Here is a 20,089-nt window from a genome sequence, read left to right as displayed (position 1 = left end):
TGCCCCAATTAGCCTCTGTTTAGCAGTTATTCTTGAAAAGCATGCCAAGCTCCGAAAAGTTGCTGATTCTTCATTTGCTGCAACAGAGAGCAGGAAAGGGGCATAGCAATGTATTTTCACAGATATATGCATGTCTCGATCCTCGTGCACCAATCACGCATACCGAGGCATGATGCCGAGGAGTCGAACTGCACAATTCAATATAGAATGAATGCACATGGAAACACAACAAGAACCTAACTCCATCATGGGTAATCCGAAGTGTCGGTGACTGGGGAACTGAGACACATTCCGTCACTCGGAGTACGAAATGCACCTCGTTTCCCGTGCCCAGGCTAACTCCTATTCCGAACACGATGCAATATGCATGACATGCATGAATGCAACTAAGATACAGCCTAGCATGCGCAATGCTATGAATATGAGATGCTTCGAAATGCGTGCACACGGGCACACAAACCGAGAAAATGACAGAATGCGATCTAAGATACAACCTAGTTTGCACCATGCTGTGAAAATGAGACGCCTCGAAATGCGTGCACACGGGCACGCAAACCGAGAAAATGACAGAATGCGATCTAAAATACAACCTAGTATGCACTATGCTGTAAAAATGAGATGACTCGAAATGCGTGCACACGGGCACGCAAACCGAGAAAATGACAGAATGCGATCTAAGATACAACCTAGTATGCACTATGCTGTAAAAATGAGATGCCTCGAAATGCGTGCACACGGGCACACAAACCGAGAAAATGACAGAATGCGATCTAAGATACAACCTAGTATGCACTATGCTGTAAAAATGAGATGCCTCAAAATGCGTGCACACGAGCACGCAAACCGAGAAAATGGCATATGCAATGCAAATGACATGAAAATATGATATGGGCTTATACCAACATGAGAGAGCCTCAGCCACACTCACATAGGATGCCGATGGATGAAAATGAAGTGCCTCGAAATGCGTGCACACGGGTACGCAAACCGAGGCAATGGCATATAGAATGCAACATGGACTTACACTAACATGAGAGAGCCTCAGCCACACTCACATAAGAGGCCGGTGGATGAAAATGAAGTGCCTCGAAATGCGTGCACACGGGCACGCAAACCGAGGCAGTGGCATACGCAATGCAACATGGCTAAAATGATATGCAAACATGCTAATGGATTTTCAGCAATGAAATGTGGGGAAAACAGCCCCGAAATGAGGCGAAAACACACCCGATGCATGGAATCTCTCCCGAAATGCAAATTAGGCGCAAAGAATGAACTACAGCTATACAAAGCATGCATAATTGGTACATGGAATGAAAATACAGAAGCAAGGCAGCCCCAAAATTAGCATTTTTACAGTACAAATCATGGCCAAACAGCAAGCAAAGATAGGGCAACAATGGCATGCAAAAATGGCCCTAAACATGAGATTATGAAGCAACTCACAGCTGCTGACTCCAAATGGGTTAGGGCCCTTCAAAAAAATTGAAGAGGGGCCAAAAATAAGCCACTTTATAGAACTTTAAAAACCTCAAAAACAAACATAGATATGGCTAAGCTCTCATGCAAGAAAATGAGCCAAAATGTGGCCAAAGAGGCAAGTGGTATATGCAAAGCCCAAACTGAAAAATTCCCTTCTACAACATTGAAGAGGGACCAAAAATAAACATATTTACAGAACTGTAAAATGGCCAAAACAGTATACAAACATGCTAGAAATGCAATGCAAAATGAGGCTCAAAAGAGGCTATAACACAAAGTATACAAAATATTCATCAAACAGCCAAAGAGCCTTAATGAAACATGAAGAATGGGCCAAAATAAGACTATTTTTAGTACTGAAAAACGCCCAAAAATGGAAGCATAATGGGCTGCCAAGACATGCAAGAAAAGGGGACCAAGGAGGGATATTGAAGCAAGTGCAAGAAGGAGGGCTCAAACAGTGTTGAGCCCTTCTTCAATGTTGAATAGGGGCTCAAAATAAGCCTAATATCAGTTCATGAGAAACTCGAAAATGGATCACACATAGGCTAGAAAAGGCATGCAAAATATTGACATACAAAGAGGGTATTGAAACAAGTGCAAGAAGGAGGGCTCAAACAGAGTTGAGCCCTTAATGAGACATGAAAATGAGCTCAAAAAAATGACCTTTTCAGTTTTGGTCGGAGCTCAAATGTTCAAGAAAGAGAGGCTAAGAAATGTTGCAAAAATGAGCTCAAAAAGAGGGAAATGGACTCACCCTTGAAGATCAATACTTTTGTTGCTTCTTGGACCAACTTTGATGACTCTAAGCTGCTGGAATTCCTCCCCTTGCTGCTGAAATGGAGTGGTGGTGGTAGAGCTTGGTGGTGTAGAAGAAAACAAGGTGTAGGACTTGGAGTTTTCAAGGAAAATGAGAGAGATGGAGGGAGAATTATGTATCTATGCTTGAAGACCAAATTTTCTAACCCCTATATCTAATGCCACCAGATGGTTATATGGACAAAAGAGAGGGAGCAAAGGGAGGCAAAAGGTGGGGGAAATGTAGGCAAGCTTTCCCTCACAAAACATCCCCCGGATACAGATCTTTTCTGGGGAAAAAAGCTATACAGCTGTAAAGTGCAGAGTGTGGGGAACATGGCCGGCCCATTTTTGGACTTGAAAGTGGCCGGCCGGCCACCTCCCCTAGCCGGCCGGCTAGGGGTCAAAAGGGTCAAGAATAATTAGTGGCCGGCCACAACAAAAAGGTGGCCTCCCAGGTCTCCTCATCACAACCCTGTGGTTCGAATTTGAAAACTCTAAAACAGAAGAGAGAACAAGCCATTTTGAGGAGGGGTTCAAAAGGTTCAAATGGAATTAATGGCCGGCCATAAACTTTTAGGGTCCTCCCATGTGTGTACATCACAAATATGTGGTTTGTGGTTGAATAAAGTGGCTCCAAGGTGTTCAACATTGGCTCGGAAGGAGGGGTTCAAAAGGGTCAAGCAACATTAGTGGCCGGCCACCAACTTTTAGGGTCCTCCCATGTGTGTACATCACAAATATGTGGTTTGTGGTTGAAGAAAGTGGCCCCAAGGTGTTCAACATTGGCTCGGAAGCGCGAAAAACGGGTGTCGGAGGGCGAAAATGGAATATAACTGGTTGCCGAGATAATTGCTGGCCTCCCACCCTCCAGTGACCTTCCTGGTGATAAAACAGAGGCACCGGCCAAAAATGAACGAAAACCGATGCAAAACGAATGCTCGGGGGCCGAAACACGCAGCTCGGGGTCCCGATAATGGGCTGTTAAGCACCGAAAGTGGCATTCGGCCAGGAAGTGGGTTTCTCAGACCCCAGTGTCCCTCAAAAGGGAGTAGAAAGGAAGTATGCCAAAAATCAGAGCAAATGGAGATGGTTAGGCGGTCCCGAACCGAGGCACACGGCCAACGGTCCCGAAAAAACGGAAACCGGGCTCCGAAATGGGCAAAATGGCCTACGACCATAAAACGTAGCCCACGGCCACTGAGAGATGGTCCACGGGACCTCTCCCTCCCCTCAGGAAAAGAAACAGAGAAAATCGAGCCTGGTTCGCAAACCGAGGCAGGGCACAGAAGAGGGTTCGAAAATCCGGAGGCAGGGCTCATGGCCGCGACTCTGAGATTTCTGAACGAGCACGATATGCAACGTCATCGAGCGCTCAATCGGTGATGTCTGAGTCTTAAGGTCGGTCAAAAATGGGGTGTCTACAGTTGCCCCTCTTTGACAGAACTCGGAAGTCACAAGTGACGGGAGTGAATGTCAAAGCCCAGAGACGACCCATTTTTGTCAAGGCCGAAGACTTAGACAAACGTACAAGATAAACAGAGATGTGCCCACAGGCATGCCCGCAGGCAAAGGGGGCAAAATGCAAAATGATATGCAAGGAGATTCTGAAGATTGGACTTATACGCTACGCGAAGCCGGTTTTAATAATTGGACTTATACGCTACGCGAAGCCGGTTATCACTCATGATCATGCAAAGAGAGCTGTAATGAAGCAATTATGCAAAATAAATGCAACATTTTAAGCGAATGCTAGGCAAGCAAGTAAACTCGAGCCAAACTACACCTCGTGCAGAAAGGATGTAAGAAAATTATGGAATTCTCACTGCGAATACAGTGTGCATGTGTGATAGATACACAGAGCGAACATGTGATTGATACACAAAAAGGTGAACACAAAGTGTGATAGATGCACTAAGTGAACAAGTATGATAGATACACAAAGCGAGAGTGTGTGATTGATACACAAAAAGGTGAGCACAAAGTGTGATAGATGCACTAAGTGAGCAAAGCGAGTGTGTGATAGATACACTATTTGAGCAAAGTGTAATTGATATACAAAGGGTGAAGTGAGCAAAGTGTGATGGATACACACTAAAGGTGAACACAAAGTGTGATAGATGCACTTAGTGAACAAAGTATGATTGATATACTGAAAGTGAACACAAAGTGTGATAGATGCGCTATGTGAGCAGAGTATGATTGATATGCTGAAAATTAACACAAAGTGTGATAGATGCACAATGTGAGCAAAGTATGATTGATATACTGAAAGTGAACACAAAGTGTGATAGATGCACTATGTGAACAGAGTATGATTGATATACTAAATGAACGAAGTGTGATTGATACACTAAGGGTGAATAAGGTGTGATTGATACACTAAAGAAATGAAGTGAAGTGTGAAGTGTTATTGATACACTAAATGAATGATCTTAAACAGAAATTCTTTGAATGAACCGTACATACAATATCGTGTATGAATGAGAAAGAAACTTGATAGGTAGAATGCAATACAATACATGATGCTTAAGAAAAGCAATAAATAGACAAAACAGCGTTTTAGAAAGCACCTCATGAGGTGAGTGGCGGTGAACCGCTCTGCTCCGATAGGGATCTTCCCCTGTGCTCTTCGAACACTTACCTTCAACTTTCAGTACAAAGGCTCTGAAATACTGACAAGGGTTCTTCATGTAGAACACTTTGGACGTTGCCTTTCTTCCTGATCATATTCACAACTTTCCCTATTCTCCAACGGGGTGACAGACTAGGTTGGTTCAGTATCCAGAATTGAGGTGCATACACGCTATCTCAACCTATGGGGCTTCCATACAGATTTCAAGCTGAGGACACGCCTCTGGGTATTTAAACCAGACTTTAGTCTCGGAAATCCCGAACCTTTGCGTTCTAGGCATCAGCCATTCGAACTCTAGTTTCCACCGTCGCAGTTGGTCTCCTAGGAACTCATTGCGAACACAACCAAGATGCCTTTAGCAGGGAATGGTACTCAGGGAGAGCACTTTTGATCGCCATTTTGGCTTGAAGCAGACTTGATCTTGAGCTTGAGGTAGGGGCACACTCATACTTCGGAGCTTTGGCAAGACTTGAAGAGGTACACACGGAATGTAGTCTTGGAACTTACTGAAGTTGAAACAAACTCAGATGCTCGACATTTCCTCTTTTGCTTTTGCTTTGTAGTCCGGAACCCATATTGCTTCAAATAGATCCTGATTTTACTATTTTCACATGACTTGGGTTGAATCCTGCGATTTTATGAAAGAACAAACTCTGTTTTGCACAGATGTGGAGAACGGCACGGCACTCGGAGCGCAAAACGATTTTATTTTTGAATTGATAAATGAGCTTTTGATCGGGTATCGAGCCTACGACTGAACACAGCAAGACAACTCAACAAGGAAATAAAAGGCACGCAACTTAGACACATCGAGTAACACTCGAAACGACTCAAAACAAGAACCGAGATAAAACAAAAAGACACGACACTCAGACGTGCACAGGGAGCCTGTTTCACCGGGTAGTGTTTCCCACCCTTTCTCATCTGTGGTTCTTACATCACTCGGCCCTCAAGCTCTGTTTTTCTGAAAAAGCCCTCTTCTCACTTTTCCTCTCATCGCACGTCTCTCTATTCTTCATTCTCTCATTTTTCATTCCTCCCCTGGGTGGTTGATGGATGAATAGGAAGTTGCGGGCTCACACCCAACATAATCAGCTCGCGGCTATTTCCTTCGGTGACATCTGTCGATGCGCCGGATGAGGGAATGGAGCATCTCGATCCATTCCAATTCGTGCTTCGCACTCGGCTCGATACCTCGCTGCTTGGAGGATGAGAGAGCTTTCTGCCCTTTGTTGTGCCCTTTTCTGGCGAATACGGTGCCTTTCTTGGCAAGTATGTTGACAATGGGAAAGACAGGAAGCCTGACTCAACTGTGCCCCTAGTTCATCATTTTGACCATTTTTTGTTTTAGTTTTCTCCTAAAAAATTTTGACCAAAATGAGAGTTAGATTAGTATGCTTGTTCAATTTTCTGATTTAAAATCATGCAAGTTAGGCTGTGAGCACTGAGAGTTTTCCTTTTTTGGGTCCGAGAAATGGTCCAGTTTTGAAAATGGAATACTTTTTGAGAAGGTTAGTCAACCTCAGTAAAAATTCTCGAAAACTATTTTTGCAAACGACCACTGCTCAACGAGCACGGAACCTACTCTCGAGATGCACAACCTCGGATTCGAAGGAAGATTGCCCCTTGCTTGAGGGGAACTGCATGGCAACGGAAAGTTTCCCCTTGTTTGAACAGCACCGCGGCGCATTGAATGGCAACGGAAAGTTGCCCCTTGTTTGAATGGCACCGCGGCGCATTTGAATGGCAACGGAAAGTTGACCCTTGTTTGAACGGCACCGCGGCGCATTTAAATGGCAATGGAAAGTTGCCCCTTGTTTGAATGGCACCGCGGTGCATTTAATGGAGTCCTCAGAGCGACGAACACAACCCGACTCTCGGATATAGAGAAGGCAAAGATGACCAAGACCATCGCACGGACACGATCGAATTGTTTTACGGCTGGACTTCAAAATGAAGTTGCCTACGTATCCCAAAGATGGGAATCAAGCCTTACGTAGTTCGGGGTTAAGGTACACTCGGGTATTAACCTCTCCTTTTTAGGCTCTAACTTTTGCCAAGGCGCCCGTTGCGGGTTTTCGACCTTGCGAGCTTTGTTCTTCTTTCTTTCTTTTTTTCAATTCTTTTCTTCTTCTTTTTTTTTTTGCATTTTTTCTTTCTTTTTTTCTTTTCTTTTGCATTTTTTTTTTGCTTTTTTTTTGTATTTTTCTCTTGCTCTAACTTTTGCCTGGGTCGCCCTTTTGGGTTTTCGGCCCAGCGAGCCTCTCAAAGGGTAAAAGTATAACAAGTCCATGTCAAATGGTTTTAGCGATCCTGAAGTCATCTGAATCCAGGAGAATGGCTGCTGTTTTGCTTTGTAAGCTTCTTCTGATGAGATCTGATCTTCTTGACCTGACTTTGGTGGCCTCTTGTTCGAGGGCTGCTTCAAATCTGGCCACACAGGCCTCACATCGTAGTTGACCGTTGAGCCTTCTGAATTCAAGTTCAAGGTTTGGAAGCGAAGGGGTTGAGTCTCGAGGCTGAGAGCGATCCTAGGCTGCACAATCTCAAGAGCGATTCCACACAGGTCTTCGCAGGACCGCGCAAAACATTTTGTTTTTGAAAATTTTTAAGAAAGCGACAAATCGCTCGCGCTGAAGATAGTGTGAAACCAGTCTGGATCAAGCCAGGGTCCTTCTCAGTACTCACGCTAACAAGCATGATTCCATCATTAAGGGCTTAGCATGTCTCTCTTTCTGTCAAATGATCAAAGTTTTGTAAATCCCGAGGAATTCCTTCCTCTTCGTTTTCACTGCAGTGTTCAAAAAGTTTTGGAAAACTTAGGTCGATGCAATGATTCTGGGGCACAAGAGAGCAGGTGGAATGCACTGCCATTTCATTCAGATTTCGTCACAACTAGCACACGGCAGAAGCGAACACAGAAGTGCAAAAATTACTGCTGTTTCATTCAAATCTTTTGGTGTTACTGGCTCCTTGGCAGAAACAGACTCAAAACAAAACGAAAAAGACAGACATAAAACAAAATGGTGATGCCCGAGGTAACACCCCCCGGAATCACCCGACTCCTATACAATAGGACTGACTCGATACAACAAGATAGACCCAAAACAAAAAGAGACTGACTCACAACAAAAAGATAGACTCAAAATAAAACAACAAGACTGACCCAATACCCAAGTCAGAAACTGGCATTCGCAAATGCTCAAAACAGTGCCTGCCATACGCCACGTCAGGAGTAAACTGAGCGCCGCCCGCAGGTGGTTCATCCCTGATCAGATCACATTATCCCCCCACAAATTCACCGATCGAGTGCCGATAGACTTTGCTGGACTGGCGCGGGGATAACCCTGTTGTCAAACAGATCTTGTACATCATGGCGCAGACGAAAGCAACTGTCGGTGTCATGACCGGTTTGTTGATGGTAGGCGCAGTATTTAGTCTGATCATGCTTTGCAGGGATAGGATCAGGTAAAGGCCGTTGTTCCAATGGCTTCAGATGTCCTTTTCGGATTAAGGCCTCTAAAGCTTTTGACAAAGGCATATAAAGCGGGGTGAAAACCCTCTTGACTCGGGGTGGATATTTGGTTCCTTGTGAGCTACTTCCGGACGCACCGGTGAATGGGGTAGCTGTTTTTGATACGGTGGTAGTAACCATGCCCACATCAGAAGATCTTGCAGCTGCATCACCACTGGTGGTTGCATTCGAACTGCGGGAAAACGCCCTCCTGGGCTGCTCCTTCTCCTGGTCAAAGAGGCCCTGCTTCATAGCATCCTCGATCTGCACTCCCATCTCATGCAAATCTGAAAAGGTAGGGAAGGGGATCACGATCATTTTCTGCATTAGCTTGGGCTGGAGATTGTGCACAATCATCCGAATTTGATCTTTGTCCATGGGCCTCAAAGTCATCATTGACGCCTTTGCCCTCCATCGGATTACAAAGTCCGAGAAAGTTTCCTTGGGTTCTTGCCTTGTCGTTTCGAGATCACGAGTTGTAATCTCGATCTGAGTGTTGTACGAATATTGCGCGACAAAGGCCTCAGCCATTTCATCCCAATTCTTCTTCACTTCATCCTCTAACTTTGCGTACCAGTGGGCGGCCACACCCGACAGGGTTCGGCCGAATAGTGAAAGCTTCTGTGGTCGCGTTAGGCCCATTGGCCGCAAGATGTCTGAGAACAGTCGGAGATGGACCATGGGGTCCCCGGATCCGTCAAAGCGGTCAATTTGAGGCATTTTGAACCTATCGGGCAATGTTACGACCACATCGGTGTACCCGTCCTCAATGTCCGGGATAGCCTTGACCCCCTGGGATTTCTTGAACAACTTTTCAAGCTTGCTCAACTTCAACACCGTGGGGTCGACCTCGAACTCGGAGGGAGAGTCTGGTAGATTGGTAGGTGTTTTGGATAGTTGAGGTAAAATTGGGGGCGGAGCCGGCCCGCTTGGAATGTCCGCATCATCCTGGACGTTTGGCGTCTCCCCAGGTGCTGGAGCTCCTGCTGGGGGAGGAACTTGTTGTGAAGCGGACGCACCGCTTTGCTGTTGCAGCTTGATGATGAGCTCGGCCTGCTGGGCCATGATCGCAGCCTGCTGTTTGGAAAATTCCTCCTGACGGGCAGCATCCTGCTGCATGAGTTTCATACTTTCTTGCATCTAGCGCATCATGGCCTCCATCCCTGACGTGTTCTGCTGTTCCATCTGACTGATTCGTATCTATCCCTGCAGTAGGAACTGAGACCTCAGCCTGACTGTTCACTGGTGGGGTGGATAAGGGCCACTGAACTGGTAACTGCTGAACCGGTGATTTGTGCCCGACTAGCCTTTTTTACCTTGCCTCTGGCGAAGGAACACTGATTGCCCTTGAACTGAATCTCTGACCTAGCAAAGTCTATCAGCACAAGTTCGATGAACCTCGGGGGATATCGGAGCCTTCTGAAGCTATGGTTCCCAAACTACCCTAGCAAAAGAGAAAACAGACAGCATCTTAGCCTGATTCCATCTGAACAGATACGAGCATAGTTGAATAAGTGTGCCCTCTACTGAATTCTGCCCCAAAATTCGGCCTCAAAATCTGAGTCTGATACCCACAGGTAAAGCTGACTCCCAAATACCGATTGATGCCCGCAGGCCTGATGCCCAAACTTGTAAACTGATACATGCATTCTTGTAGAGACGCACTCTAAAAGCACATAGCAGACAAGTGAGAGCCAAAACACCCCTATGTTGGGGTAGGGTTTCCCTGTCCTATTTTGTCAGGAGCTAGGGTTTCACTACGCACGCAGCGGTTTCAAACAACCTATAATCGGGTGAGCAACCTGTCCTAGTTTGGAATGGTCACTATGGATCCGAATATGCACTAGGTCGAATGGTCAAAGAGGATGCCCCGGTAAAACCGGGGTTCGTGTTCCCATACTGGCAGAGCCCACAACCGGTCAGCCTTATGGTCATGCCTTGACAAGACAAGCCTCCGGCAAACCGTTCAGGAATAGCAGATGGCAAACACGGTGTCCTAGGCGCACCAATGCAAATGCAATGCAAAGAAACACACAAGTGTAGTCAAAAACAGATATCATGAGTTCGAGTCAAGTTCTCTAAGTACCCAGCAGAGTCGCCAGAAACTGTAGGCGTCCCCGAACGCCCCGGGAGGAACGAGCTCCCGTTCTGTTCATTTTGGGGTCACTACAGCTCAGGACTCTCAAATTTGTCACGGTTCTAAATCTGAACCAAAGAGTCCAAATTCGGAAAATCGTTTTGAGAAAACAGATTTTGAAAGAAGTGCCAAACATGGACTGCTTTGCCAGATACAGAGTCGCCACCTAAATGTTTTTAAATGGGAAATTTAGGAAACCCTGACTCGGTGCCAAAGGCCACGTGTCCGTCATCACCAAAGTTGCCTCGGCTCGGGAACTTGGGTACGATTGGGGAAGGTCACTTCGTGAGCACCCCCGCTCGCCCGATCAAAGATCGGCCTCTACTAACCATGATATCTATTTTTGAAAACTTTGTATGTCCTTATTCCGGTTATTAGCCTAGGTTACTATGTGATGCACATAGCATACAAGTATAGACTGGATCGCCCGAATTGGAACAAAACATTTCATGCTTGTTTATTTGAAAGATGGTTTGCTACTCGCAAGTAGGCTTTAAAATGCAGATTTTGCCACCCGCAGGTGGGCTTAGGAAAGATGGTTTTGCCACTATCTAGTGGGCTTAAAACTCACAGTCAATGATTTGTTCCAATCCAAATAACCCAACCTTCACCCACAGGCATTCAGGCAGATATATCACATAAGCAAATAGCCTCATGGCAAGCATGCTATTCATGACAGTCACTCACACGCATGCAAGGATGCTAAAGCATAGAACTTACCGAGTACTCCAAGCCAAAATAGAAACTATATTAGAAATCATGCATGATCCTAAGTATACAAAAATGCCTAATGCAACACATGCAAAAATGCAACTATAGCAGGCTCGGCTATTCTAAACATGGCATATGGAATGCTACAGCTAACACGTATTCAACTTTGAAATTGAAATACAATGCAGTTAGTATGATGCGCCGAGCCCGGTGCATGCAAAACAGATGAATGAATGCAAACATGCTATCATACTGTATGCTAATTGAAACATGCCCTAATCTAACCATCGTAAGCTGGTAAATAAAAGGGAGAAAGACGTGGGGTTGGAAGACATACAACACACACACGCACACTTATTACAGTTGTGCCCTTGCTCGGAGGGTCCGAATAAATATACAGTCCCGAATGAAAGAATATTACAGTCCGAATATTATACAATTCCTAATTAATTAACAAATCAACTAAGAAAATAAATAAAACTGGCATGCAAGCCAGGGACTGCCTTGCTTCTGATGGATGATGCATGTCCGGGTTGTCTTGCGCGGAAATCCACCGGGATGCCCCAATTACCCTCTGTTTAGCTGTTATTCTTGAAAAGCGTGCCAAGCTCCGAAAAGTTGCTGATTCTTCATTTGTTGCAACAGAGAGCAGGAAAGGGGCATAGCAATGTATTTTCACAGATATATGCATGCCTCGATCCTCGTGCCACCAATCACGCATACCGAGACATGATGGCCGAGGAGTCGAACTGCACAATTCAATATAGAATGAATGCACATGGAAACACAACAAGAACCCAACTCCATCATGGGTAATCCGGAGTGTCGGTGACTGGGGAACTGAGACACATTCCGTCACTCGGAGTACGAAATGCACCTCGTTTCCCGTGCCCGGACTAACTCTTATTCCGAACACGATGCAATATGCATGACATGCATGAATGCAACTAAGATACAGCCTAGCATGCGCAATGCTATGAAAATGAGATGCTTCGAAATGCGTGCACACGGGCACGCAAACCGAGAAAATTACAGAATGCGATCTAAGATACAACCTAGTATGCACAATGCTGTGAAAATGAGACGCCTCGAAATGCATGGACACGGGCACGCAAACCGAGAAAATGAAAGAATGCGATCTAAAATACAACCTAGTATGCACTATGCTGTCCATTCTGTGAAAATGAGACGCCTCGAAATGCGTGCACACGGGCACGCAAACCGAGAAAATGACAGAATGCGATCTAAGATACAACCTAGTATGCACTATGCTGTAAAAATGAGATGCCTCGAAATGCGTGCACACGGGCACGCAAACCGAGAAAATGACAGAATGCGATCTAAGATACAACCTAGTATGCACTATGCTGTAAAAATGAGATGCCTCGAAATGCGTGCACACGGGCACGTAAACTGAGAAAATGACAAAATGCGATCTATGATACAACCTAGTATGCACTATGCTATGAAAATCAGATGTCTCGAAATGCGTGCACACGGGCACGCAAACCGAGAAAATGGCATATGCAATGCAAATGACATGAAAATATGATATGGGCTTATACCAACATGAGAGAGCCTCAGCCACACTCACATAGGATGCCGATGGATGAAAATGAAGTGCCTCGAAATGCGTACACATGGGCACGCAAACCGAGGCAATGGCATATGCAATGCAATGGCATGGAAATGGCATATAGAATGCAACATGGACTTACACTAACATGAGAGAGCCTCAGCCACACTCACATAAGAGGCCGGTGGATGAAAATGAAGTGCCTCGAAATGCGTGCACACGGGCACGCAAACCGAGGCAGTGGCATACGCAATGTAACATGGCTAAAATGATATGCAAACATGCTAATGGATTTTCAGCAATGAAATGTGGGGAAAACAGCCCCGAAATGAGGCGAAAACACACCCGATGCATGGAATCTCTCCCGAAATGCAAATTAGGCGCAAAGAATGAACTACAGCTATACAAAGCATGCATAATTGGTACATGGAATGAAAATACAGAAGCAAGGCAGCCCCAAAATTAGCATTTTTACAGTACAAATCATGGCCAAACAGCAAGCAAAGATAGGGCAACAATGGCATGCAAAAATGGCCCTAAACATGAGATTATGAAGCAACTCACAGCTGCTGACTCCAAATGGGTTAGGGCCCTTTAACAACATTGAAGAGGGGAAAAAAATAAGCCACTTTACAGAACTTTAAAAACCTCAAAAACAAACATAGATATGGCTAAGCTCTCATGCAAGAAAATGAGCCAAAAGGTGGCCAAAGAGGCAAGTGGTATATGCAAAGCCCAAACTGAAAAATTCCCTTCTACAACATTGAAGAGGGACCAAAAATAAACATATTTACAGAACTGTAAAATGGCCAAAACAGTATACAAACATGCTAGAAATGCAATGCAAAATGAGGCTCAAAAGAGGCTATAACACAAAGTATACAAAATATTCATCAAACAGCCAAAGAGCCTTAATGAAACATGAAGAATGGGCCAAAATAAGACTATTTTTAGTACTGAAAAACGCCCAAAAATGGAAGCATAATGGGCTGCCAAGACATGCAAGAAAAGGGGACCAAGGAGGGATATTGAAGCAAGTGCAAGAAGGAGGGCTCAAACAGTGTTGAGCCCTTCTTCAATGTTGAATAGGGGCTCAAAATAAGCCTAATATCAGTTCATGAGAAACTCGAAAATGGATCACACATAGGCTAGAAAAGGCATGCAAAATATTGACATACAAAGAGGGTATTGAAACAAGTGCAAGAAGGAGGGCTCAAACAGAGTTGAGCCCTTAATGAGACATGAAAATGAGCTCAAAAAAATGACCTTTTCAGTTTTGGTCGGAGCTCAAATGTTCAAGAAAGAGAGGCTAAGAAATGTTGCAAAAATGAGCTCAAAAAGAGGGAAATGGACTCACCCTTGAAGATCAATACTTTTGTTGCTTCTTGGACCAACTTTGATGACTCTAAGCTGCTGGAATTCCTCCCCTTGCTGCTGAAATGGAGTGGTGGTGGTAGAGCTTGGTGGTGTAGAAGAAAACAAGGTGTAGGACTTGGAGTTTTCAAGGAAAATGAGAGAGATGGAGGGAGAATTATGTATCTATGCTTGAAGACCAAATTTTCTAACCCCTATATCTAATGCCACCAGATGGTTATATGGACAAAAGAGAGGGAGCAAAGGGAGGCAAAAGGTGGGGGAAATGTAGGCAAGCTTTCCCTCACAAAACATCCCCCGGATACAGATCTTTTCTGGGGAAAAAAGCTATACAGCTGTAAAGTGCAGAGTGTGGGGAACATGGCCGGCCCATTTTTGGACTTGAAAGTGGCCGGCCGGCCACCTCCCCTAGCCGGCCGGCTAGGGGTCAAAAGGGTCAAGAATAATTAGTGGCCGGCCACAACAAAAAGGTGGCCTCCCAGGTCTCCTCATCACAACCCTGTGGTTCGAATTTGAAAACTCTAAAACAGAAGAGAGAACAAGCCATTTTGAGGAGGGGTTCAAAAGGTTCAAATGGAATTAATGGCCGGCCATAAACTTTTAGGGTCCTCCCATGTGTGTACATCACAAATATGTGGTTTGTGGTTGAATAAAGTGGCTCCAAGGTGTTCAACATTGGCTCGGAAGGAGGGGTTCAAAAGGGTCAAGCAACATTAGTGGCCGGCCACCAACTTTTAGGGTCCTCCCATGTGTGTACATCACAAATATGTGGTTTGTGGTTGAAGAAAGTGGCCCCAAGGTGTTCAACATTGGCTCGGAAGCGCGAAAAACGGGCGTCGGAGGGCGAAAATGGAATATAACCGGTTGCCGAGATAATTGCTGGCCTCCCACCCTCCAGTGACCTTTCTGGTGATAAAACAGAGGCACCTGCCAAAAATGAATGAAAACCGATGCAAAACGAATGCTCGGGGGCCGAAACACGCAGTTCGGGGTCTCGAAAATGGGCTGTTAAGCACCGAAAGTGGCATTCGGCCACGAAGTGGGTTTCTCAGACCCCAGTGTCCCTCAAAAGGGATTAGAAAGGAAGTATGCCAAAAATCAGAGCAAATGGAGATGGTTAGGCGGTCCCGAACCGAGGCACACGGCCAACGGTCCCGAAAAAACGGAAACCGGGCTCCGAAATGGGCAAAATGGCCTACGACCATAAAACGTAGTCCACGGCCACTGAGAGGTGGTCCACAGGACCTCTCCCTCCCCTCAGGAAAAGAAACAGAGAAAACCGAGTCTGGTTCGCAAACCGAGGCAGGGCACAGAAGAGGGTTCGGAAATCCGGAGGCAGGGCTCATGGCCGCGACTCTGAGATTTCTGAACGAGCACGATATGCAACATCACCGAGCGCTCAATCGGTGATGTCTGAGTCTTAAGGTCGGTAAAAAATGGGGTGTCTACAACTCGCTAACACTTGCATTTTTTAAGCCTCATATTGTTTGTGAGAAAATTCCAGAAGGCTCAATGGCTTGCTGCTGAGAGGGAAACAACATATGCTCCTTTTGTTCCTAAGGAAGTTCTTCTGCCCAGGTGCGTTGGCTAGATTTGTGATAAGGGTCTTAGTTTCTTCATTAAATATTGAGATGAGTTGGCCAATATTATCAGTATTGGTTGAAACTTGACCAAGTCTTGACTCTGTTATTCATTTTGCTACTTGCTAAATTCTAAGGAGTAATTAGTTGATGTCTCACACATATTTCCCGCTGATTGACTTGGAATATTTCATCTAATGCCCTTGATCAAATTTTGTGCAGCAACAATGGCAATGAGCTGGAGATAAATTCAGCGAAGAGTCATGAACAGTTAGCTCTTCTTGTGCAATCTAAAAGGTGAACAACTGAACTTAGCTAGAAACTTTAGGCCTGACTATGTAGCAATTATATGGAGACTACTATAATGGTTATCTTTTTTGTAAACGATTCATTGTATCATGTGTGAATTGTTATTATTATATATAATAAGCTCCTCTGGAGCAATGTAATTTAGTGCAGACAGGAGGTGGCAATGTTGGAGAATGATATTGTTTCCAATTAAAAATTTATTGAAGAAAGAGAACAAGGGATTGAAGAAATTCAACAGCAGATTGGTGAGGTGAATGAGATTTTTAAGGATCTGGCTGTGCTAGTTCATGAGCAAGGAGTTATGATTGGTAAGATATTTTTTAAAAAAAATTCTTCTTCTTCTTCTTTAAATTTATTTTATAAAAAAATCTTCTTTTTGTACACACTGACGCTTTAATTTTACAAGATCTCCGTTTTATCTTCCTTCAGATGACATTAGCTCAAACATTGAGAGCTCTCATGCTGGAACTGCACGAGCTACTTGCCATTTTATATGTAAGAATATCTATGTCATTAACTGGGAAGCTTTTAAGCCTTCTTAACATTTTATAGCTATATAATTTTTTGACACCAAACTAATGAATTTTATTTTTTTTTGCAGATGGTTTTGCAGATGGTTTTATAGCTATATATCCATGGATATATAATTTTTTGGCAATTACGGGTGGGCATTGTTTTTATACCTTTATCCGTATATATAGTGGTTCGAACAAATTAATTTGGTTATTCATGTATTATGTATGGATTTAAATTATTGACGTTGGATTAGACTTGGAGTGTATGGAATTTGTATTATATATAGAATTGGACGTTCAAGATTAATTTTTTGAATGCTTGGAACTGAAATGTGTGCACGTTGTTGAATGCTTTAATGGTTGATAATATATTTTAGTGTTGATGGATTATATTATTTATACAGGGTACAGGTTGTAATATAAATGAATACAGGTTGTTTACTATTTTTTTTTTAAAAAAAATAGAAAATTATTTGGCCACTAAAAGTTTTGGTAGCCAAATAGGTAATCAAAAGTTTTGGCTACTAATAATTTAGTAGCAAAAACAAAACGTTTTTGCCACCAAATAATTAGTAGCTAAAAAATTTGAGAAGGAGAGAAATAAACTATTGGCCACTAAATTTTTTAGTCACGGAAAAAAGAGTATCATTTGGTGACTAAAACTTTTGGTGGCAAAAAGTAAAGAAATTAATCTTAATAGGTTTTTGGCTACGAACAGTTTTAGTCGGCAAAAGTCACCACGCCTAAGGTAGAACTTTTAGTGACTAAAAATTTAGTTGCGGAAAGGTCACGTTTGCCGACTAAAAAAAGGATTAGTAGCTAAATGTTCACTTTCGGTGACTAACGGTTTAGTGGCGAAAAGATACCATTTGCCTACTAAAAGAAATTTAGTAGGGCAAAGTTTCATTTTTTGGCGACCAAATGAAGTTTAGTTGCCAATACTATCGCCGACAGGGTATGGGCGACGAACTTGGCGACAAAAATATTTGGTCGGTAAAACGTTTTAGCGACCAAATTTATGCCTTTTGCCGACCAATAATTTAGTAGCCAAAAGTGACATTTCTTGTAGTGATACTTAAGTCCTATCTATACATATGGTTTTGATAATTTAAACCGTTTATTTCATAGAACTCATCTATATACAAAAATTAAGTTAATCTGATAATTATACCCTATTCAATTCATCACATTATTCTAAAAAAAAAAAAAACAAAACAAAAATTAGACATTAAATGAAAATTTGAAAACAAACTATCCATTTAAATTTATTTATTAATTTATTTTTTTTTTGGTGACAAGTGTAATAAATTGAACAGAGTACAGTTATCAAATCAATTTAATTTTTTTTATGTGGGTAATATACACAAAAGGTCTTACAAAATGCACAATTCAAAATGGGACCCATTATAGGTCTTACGAGCCCAAACAATCCCTTCCAGTCTATATATGGAATGGAGGCAACCAAATACTGTAGTATATAGTAAATATGATCTAACGATTTAAATTATTTTAACATCATTTAATGATTAATAATTTATATGTATATTTAATATATTTTATATATTTATATATATAATGTAGGCTAGGAGTTGTTCGCGTTGTTTAGTGTCTTTGTTCAAAGTGTTGAAATTTAATTTATACTTTAAATTTTTATCTAAACTTATACCGAATTTAAAAATATCTTACCTCAGCTCTAAATTTTTTTAGATTGAACTTAAATTACTCAGGCTGAATCTGCCCAAGATGGACCCTAATTATCATATATATCATCTTTATTTTGACCTCTAATGAGGTGGAAGAGAGAAAGAGAGAGACAATAGAGAGAGATAGAGAGAGGAAGGATGAAGAGTGAGGAATGAGACCCATTCCACATCATTAGGAATAAATTAGGAGTCCTTAATTAAAATTTCCAAAACATTTTTCTTATTGTATATATGGAACCTAATTATTAGATATTAGTAGTGATGTGTTACGAAGAACAATATGTTTTTTCATCTTATTTTTAAACTAACTTCTCCAATTACTTTATATTCTTTATCCATTTAAAATAATATTTTTAGTTTAAAATGTGAAAATCTTATTGTTTGATTAGATATAGTGATAAAAAAAAGAGTATTTTACATTGGAAAAAGTTTAGAGAGTCCAAAAATAAGACTTTTAAATTTACACACAATAGAGTAGACTATTTTATGCCAATAATTATTATTTTTTAGATGAGACACTATGCTAATTTTTGAGTGATTTAAAAATCAATTACCTAACATCTTACTAGTACTACATTATTAATGATGAAATTAGAAATCATGTTTTTATAATCTTTATTATTTTGCTTTTATATTTGGGGGACTACTAGTCACATTTTGTGGAGCTACTCCACTAGCCTATAGCACCTGGTGCCCCCTTCTAATGGGAGAGGGACAAGTAATTTTTTTTTCTTCTTTCTTTTTAATGAGTAATATTAAAAATTTCAAAAAAAATATAAATAAATAAATAAATAAATAAATATACACAATACTCATATGAGTGCGAGATTCATACTACATGAATCCAAATTGAAAAATGCATAACCAGGATTTTTAGTTCTATAAATACCATCTATTTATCTGTACAAATTTTACCTATTTCTTCAATTTTTTAAACATATCTATCCAAATTATTTTACCATATCTTTCACAATTTTTTTAGCACATTTGTTCAATTTTTTAACCTAGTTATCCAAATTATTTTTACATCTATATGTCTAAATTAATCTATTTGTACTAATTATTTTTTAACCTTCAATTTTTAACATACTTTTGATCTATTTGTTAAAATTATTTTAATGTTTGTACAAGCACAAAATATTCGCCGGTAATATAATTCTGGTAATCGAGCTTGCGATCTTCCGAATGTCATCGTAAGACCTAAAATTACAAAAATGTGAACTTACTAGCGGGTGTATGCTGAAAAACTCCTTTGATGCCTAAGTTAGCATTCAAGATCAATATGGAAAAACGCTCTCGAATCTTGTGAATAGAATTGCATTACCTCGTTTTATGTTACTTCTGAGCTTTTTATAATTTCATATACAAGCACAATATAATCTTCACTCGTATAATCCTATTAATCAAGCTTGTGCTCCCTCAAACGTTGTTATACCACCTGAAATCATAATCGTGAGCTAGCCGGCGGGTGTGTGCTGGAAACCCCTTCGATACCTAAGTCAGCAAGTAGACTACGAAAATAAAAGCTCTGCAAATTTAGGAATTATAATTGCAATACTAAGATTACATTTTGGTTTGAGCTTTTGTAGATTCCGCATGGCATAATCCTAGTAAGACTTTAACTCTCATTTGTAGAGTTCTCCTAAGAATCACATTCCTAAAGGATAATGCTTATTTGAGAATCCTCCTAGGAATCACATTCCCAAAGGATAATGCTTATTCTTTGACACCCTTTTCGCTGCAAACCAAGTGAGA

General features: G+C 42.1%; 1 long non-coding RNA gene across 4 annotated transcripts; it reads left to right on the top strand.

Annotated features, from left to right (window-relative positions):
- Nucleotides 1-15,677: 15,677 nt before the first annotated feature.
- Nucleotides 15,678-17,009, top strand: LOC114313736 (uncharacterized). Of its 4 annotated transcripts, none has more exons than XR_014345720.1 (5): nt 15,678-15,805; nt 16,030-16,104; nt 16,267-16,424; nt 16,546-16,611; nt 16,730-17,009. It is a non-coding gene; the product is annotated as an uncharacterized LOC114313736 (long non-coding RNA). The 4 variants fall into 4 exon arrangements; XR_014345719.1 differs by having other exon boundaries at nt 16,262-16,424; XR_014345717.1 differs by having other exon boundaries at nt 16,030-16,424.
- The last annotated feature ends 3,080 nt before the right edge of the window (nt 17,010-20,089 follow it).

The sequence above is a fragment of the Camellia sinensis genome, chromosome 12 (assembly GCF_055761805.1).
Source record: "Camellia sinensis isolate YWXY chromosome 12, ASM5576180v1, whole genome shotgun sequence".
NCBI classification, from domain to species: Eukaryota; Viridiplantae; Streptophyta; class Magnoliopsida; order Ericales; family Theaceae; genus Camellia; species Camellia sinensis.
The sequence above is the reverse complement of the archived record's forward strand: the minus strand, read 5'-3'. Positions and strand labels throughout refer to the sequence as shown.